General features: G+C 36.2%; 1 long non-coding RNA gene across 1 annotated transcript; it reads right to left on the minus strand.

The window, feature by feature from the left end:
• Nucleotides 1-3,693: 3,693 nt before the first annotated feature.
• Nucleotides 3,694-5,901, minus strand: LOC114174397 (uncharacterized). The gene is made up of 5 exons (XR_014988144.1): nt 5,107-5,901; nt 4,749-5,015; nt 4,573-4,663; nt 4,014-4,146; nt 3,694-3,930 (listed from the first exon to the last, which is right to left on the minus strand). It is a non-coding gene; the product is annotated as an uncharacterized LOC114174397 (long non-coding RNA).
• Between the last annotated feature and the right edge of the window lie 291 nt (nt 5,902-6,192).

The following is a 6,192-nucleotide window of genomic DNA, read 5'->3' on the forward strand; positions in this document are numbered from 1 at the left end:
ACATCACCTCTCTACTTTATGATACCTCAGTTAGTCTAATTTACTGGATAACTCATTTTCATGACTAAATAGGAATTCTCATATCAACGGCTCTTTGTAGTTAATCCATCCACTAGTACACACAATCAAGTACTTATACTTTTAAAACGATTAATCCATCTAATCACTTTTGTTCGAGTAACAAGAATAATGTCATATCATAATGATTCCATCCCTCCTATGAACTTGATAGCATCCAATTTCTTAACACACTGAATTGACTAGGCTTTCACCTCCTGTTGGACAGCAATAACTTATAATTTCGCTCTTCCCTTCGACTCACTATATGTAAATAGGTAAGTCTATGACTTTTCCACCTAATCTCCTCCACTCAAGCTACACCGTTCTCCCAACCCCTAAATCATAATTTTCTAGTTTTCACCATACTAACTACTCCATCACCAAATACCCATTTCCCCTCTCGCACTGTCCATGGCACAGCATTCAAACTGGACTGCTACACGCCCTCGCCTGGCGGTCAGCATGGAGCCGCCAAGCGGCATACCAGGCACAGACCTCCTCACGCATTTTCTGTATACTCCGCGATCTCAACTCTCTACTCTTCTCCCACGATCACCACCATACACTCATTCACAACAATTTTTAACACCGTCCTGATCAATCTCATTTTACTCGTATTCCATGTTTCCAATTACATCTCAATTAGTCAAACAACTCAAGGTTTTCATTCATTCCTAGGGTTTCCACCCAAACTACCCATACACGAAAATCCAATACAATCACAAGCATTCCAACATATCAATTCAATACAACAACTATTCCATATATATATTTGTATACAATCACTGAACCTCAGCAATCGATTACATTCACCCAAAATAGCATCAAAACCATCAAACAGAACTCGAACAGCGGGGTGCCGCCTGGCAGGAACCCATTGCCGCCAGGCGATTCAACCCAAAATAAGAACAGTGCTCATCTTTGATGAGCCACCTGGCGGTAGGGATTAAACCGCCAGGCGGTTTCTGGGAAAAACCCAGAAACCCAATCAAACAGTGCGGAAAAATAGGTGGAAAGCATACAGTTTCAATCATCAAAGCACAGTACAATGCAATTGTATCTAAAACACCGAAAACAACTCCCCTTACCTGGATTCCTTGCCCAAATTCGAATAGGTGTGCTTATCCCTTCACCAAGCCTCCTTAGCCCTTGCTTTCCACTCCAACCTTTACGTTTTCAGCCTCACTACCTTACTTTATCAGTCCCAATTCTCAGAAAGTCTTTTGCTTATGAGTACCACGACCCTAAATGCTATTTTCCCCCTCTTTTAACCTTTTCTCCCACTTCCACTCTCACTTAATTGTCCCTTTAATGACTTGCACGAATTTTCAAATAAAAATGATGCAAAACTAACCAAATGCTTATTTAACCCTCTGTTTTCCAGCCCTTAAATTACCCCTCCCTTGGCTGCTAAGTTTCTAACCCTTCCAGATTCATGCACAAGAAAAAATTTGGCAAAAAGGAATTATTTAGTTCTCAACAAGGTTTGAACTCACACCCATGCACATACCAAACCAAGGCCAAACCACTCAACCAACACATGTTTCATGATGACTCCCACAATTTTAAGGATTTATCATCATCCATACGCATTCAATATATACACACAAAAAAATGCATAATTTAAATAATATCCAAGTGACACATATAGAACTCGAACCCAAGTCCTCACACACAATAAAAGTACTCTCAACCACTTGAGCTAGTACCTTTCCACGTTATAGATCTCCACATTTATTACTTTGAATATTCTCATTACCCGTCCTAATTAAATAATTAATTAAATAACTATTTAATTTTCCCTGGTCTTACACATCACGATCAAATACAACAAAAGTTGTAGAATCAGTAGCATCAATTACACGAAGTCTAAGTTTAAACCTAAAAAAAATGGAACATTATTCATTTATTCAAATTTGTCTATTAGTAAAATTAGTAAAATAAGAATTATGAAGATTAATTATATTACCTAGGTGTAACCTTAATGATATGTTTGTTACATTTTTCACAAAAAAAAAACATTTTGGAATCAGGATACACAACTTTGTTTTTAGGATTTTCATGATTTTCAAAATAACATAACTAAAATTTCATGATTTTCAAATTACCCAACCATGACCTCATAGTCCTTCATGAGTCATATACATGAACTAGGTCTTGGGACTTCACTGTTCTCCCACGAAACTAACTCATTCGTGGTCCAACCCTATGAGCCTATCCCGCTCATAGTCCTGCCCTACAAACTCCTCATCTGTAGTAAATCATCCAAGCCTTCTCGACTTGGACCTTGGCACGCACGCAACCACCATACTATGGACTCCTCGCCCAATAGTAGCCGACGGGAACATCACAGTTCCTTGCCCGTCGTGCGTCCAACACATGTAATCATCATTTTAAGGACTCCTCACCCAATAGTAGTCGACAGGAACTCAACCAGTGTCATGCCCATCATGCGTTCAACCATTCAAGCACATCCCAAACCCTTATTGGACTTAGTCCTTCAAGCCCAAACATCACAAACACAAGCATATACTTCCTATCCTTTAGGAAATAACAAGCAAACCATCCAAATAGTACACAAACACATGGCAATTCGCCTAAACTCGTTTAAGCTAGGGACCCTCGCCCAAGCTAAACCCTCAGCCTCGCTTACGCTAGTTCACCTTACCTGAGCGAGCTTAAAACAGTGGCTTCTCCACTTTATCTCGCTTAGGCGAGATCCTCTCGCCTGGGCGAGCCATACCATCGCTCAAAAACAACACACACCTCGCCTAAACGAGGATTCAATCAAACATCCATCAACTCTCATCAAGACCTCGCTTAGGCGAGCCATTCTCGCCTAAGCGAGCATACCTGTCGCTCAGAACCCCAAAACCTCTCGCCTGGGCGAGAAGTCGCGCTCAAAACATCCAGGTTTCCTCATGACCTCGCTTGGGCGAGTGTCTCTCGCCTGAGCGAGAGACCAAGTCGCTCAACCCCGTCCAGAGTCGGCTAGGCGAGATACGCGTACCAGAACCAAAAATAAGACTCTGCAACTCTCGCTTAGGCGAGATGGACTCGCTTGGGCGAGATGGACTCGCTTGGGCGAGACTTGCAGGGTTTCAACTCTGATCACGCACTCAATTCACCCAACCTTGTCCAAAGACCTAAACAAAAACAAATCAGATCTTACCAAAGACTTAACTTCAACATCACTAAAGCTTTCAATGATTTTTTTCATCCATGCAGACTTTTTTAACTCCGAATGATTGTTAAAATTTGCTATTATAATCATTCTTGCACTCAACTTTGAATAGATAGGTCTTATCAACGAGGACTTCAACCTTTTTAGACAAGTTCCCAGCAGTAGTGTTTTATGAAAAGAAGTAGAAATACAAATGATTTAACTTAATCAAAAATAATTTGTGTATATAACAATCATGATTTAAATAATTCGAAAAGATGTCCATAATATAGAATACGAAAATATTGATTAAGAATTTCTTTGACTACATAGGATACTTAACCTTGTCTTGTAAGTTAAGAATATCATAGCATGATTTCTTCAACATTGCACTTGCATCACGATCAAATACAACAAAAGTTGTAGAATCAGTAGCATCAATTACACGAAGTCTAAGTTTAAACCTAAAAAAAATGGAACATTATTCATTTATTCAAATTTGTCTATTAGTAAAATTAGTAAAATAAGAATTATGAAGATTAATAATACTACCTAGGTGTAACCTTAATGACATGTTTGTTACATTTTTCACAAAAAAACATTTTGGAATCAAGATACACAACTTTGTTGCAGATACATGCTGTGTACCACCAATCATCATGATCTAGAACATGTTTGATAGTAGCCTTCACTACAAAAGTACTTTCCTGGAACATAAATAATGCAACAATATAAAGCACAATATTCGAACTAAACAATTTAAATGAAAGATAAAGGAAAAGAATTCAACCTGTTTTTAATCTTTGAGACCTTCAATTGAGCATCTAGGATGCAGCTTAGTGAAATCTTCTTCTAAGCTAACTTTTGAAGACTGACCAAGTTGGGTAAGAGGTTGAGAAGGAGATTCAGTACTATCCCACATCCTACAAAAAAAAAACATGCAAATTAAACGAAAATAATGAACGAAAATAAAAAAATGCAAAATGTACTTACATTTTTTTCAACTTCATAGCATCTTCACCATCACAGTTAAAAATTATCCTCGTACAATTCATACAGTTTTGAATAGAAACTTTATCTATAAAATATATCAACATGTCAAACAGTTTTAAAAAATTACTACAACTATACAAAATGTCAAAAAGTTAGTTACCTTGGAAGATCTTCACTTTGCAATAACTTAAAGCAATGACAACATATTGATCCTCTCCAGAGGCAATAAATGCATTTAACATATCAACATATTGACCAAATAAAGAACACTCCAGTCGATAACTATTGCATGATGTAAAATTTCGTTAGATAAGACTAATGTTAAACATCAAATAAAAGAAGAACAATCCTCTTACCCATCAGATTCAATAAGGATGACATTCATCTTGGTCTTTTTACCACCTTTCTCTAACTCTCTCTCTGTTCCAGTAAACATTCCAATGACATCTACAGAAAAATAAAACAATAAAAAAATAAAACATGAATAAAAATTTAAATGCAAAGAAGAAAAAAAAGAAAATAATATACTTACTAACTAAGTAATCTGTGTCAAAACCAGGTGCTTTGATGGTTGAAAAAAGGGTGTATGCAGTACTAATTTCGGGAACTAAGGTAGATTCTACAAATTGACCTTGGTTCCAAATTGGAAGTTGATCTTATAGGTGTGATTTGTAGTTCTATAAGAACCACCATTACATAAAAGACTAAAAGACTGAATGGAGTAAACCTTATCCTCTTTGATTTTAGATTAAAATTTGTATATTAGTGTGCGTCTAACAGACGCATGGATTAGGACACCCTGCACAAACAATTTCATATATCACATTATAATATAACATGGTAACTAAAAAAATAACGAAAAGTAACAAAATGACAGACATTTATAGTACCTCTTTGTCTTGAAGAACAATCTCCATGAAAAATGGAGATTTTCCTTTTGTGTAATCTTTAACAAACCATAACCTTACCACTCTTGCAACAATATTCCAGCTTTCCTTCTCTGGATTCAGTTCTTGTAATGACTGGGTTTGTTTTTGCAAACCAGACATGGTGTAAGGAAAACGGAAAATTAGACAATAGTGAACAAAGGAAGGTGTGGATAAATGTATTTGTAGAGAACATAAAAAAATAAGAATAGTCTGATGTATTTGTAGAGATAATACATCAAAACTAAACCATACGCATGCTGTGGTTTTGGTTACACAAATTCAGTAAAAATCGGGAAAAGCAATTGTCAAACATATGAAGAGGACAGAAGAAAGCAAAACACCTTTTTTGAAATGCCTACTATGGTTCATTCAAACCAAAACTATACGCATACTCTGTTTTTGGTTTCCCAAAGTGAGTAAAATGTGGGAAAAGTAATTGGTCAAACATATCAAGACCAGAGAGAAAAACAAAAGCTCTTTTTCACACGACTCAATGTTGTGGAATAAAAGGAAAATATGGCAGAGAGCAAAAGAAAAATAAAAGTTGCAGGACATTTAAAAGGAAATAAAGATATTGTTTGAAGGTTTGAAGAAAAGGAAATATGAAGACAACAAAGAAGAAAAACAAAAGTATGAAGAGAACAGAAAGCCGAAAAAGGAAAGAAGTAACATGATGTAGTCATGTAGCTACATCGAAGATAAAGGAAAGAAGTGACCTGATGTCAATTAATTGAGGACTCCAACATAAAATATGGGTAAACCTACATAAAAAAATGAATAATAAGGTTACAAATAAATTATAAGGTTAAAAATATAATTGTTCGAAATTCATATCAATGCATTTTTCAAAACTTCTACATTATTAGTTCTCATATACAATCCCAGGGACAACAACTTTGGTTCTGGCTTTGAGATCCTCAAGACAGAGCATGAGCAAAGCAGCTGGCCATCTTTTTTGCATAAAATTACAGCCATCATTTTATCTTTTGCATAAAAACATTACTTCCTCTGCATTGAATTCAAACACTACCTGAGAAAACATATCCA

This window comes from Vigna unguiculata, chromosome 2 (assembly GCF_037176805.1).
Source record: "Vigna unguiculata cultivar grain cowpea cultivar isolate G323 ecotype 2 chromosome 2, ASM3717680v1, whole genome shotgun sequence".
NCBI lineage: Eukaryota > Viridiplantae > Streptophyta > Magnoliopsida > Fabales > Fabaceae > Vigna > Vigna unguiculata.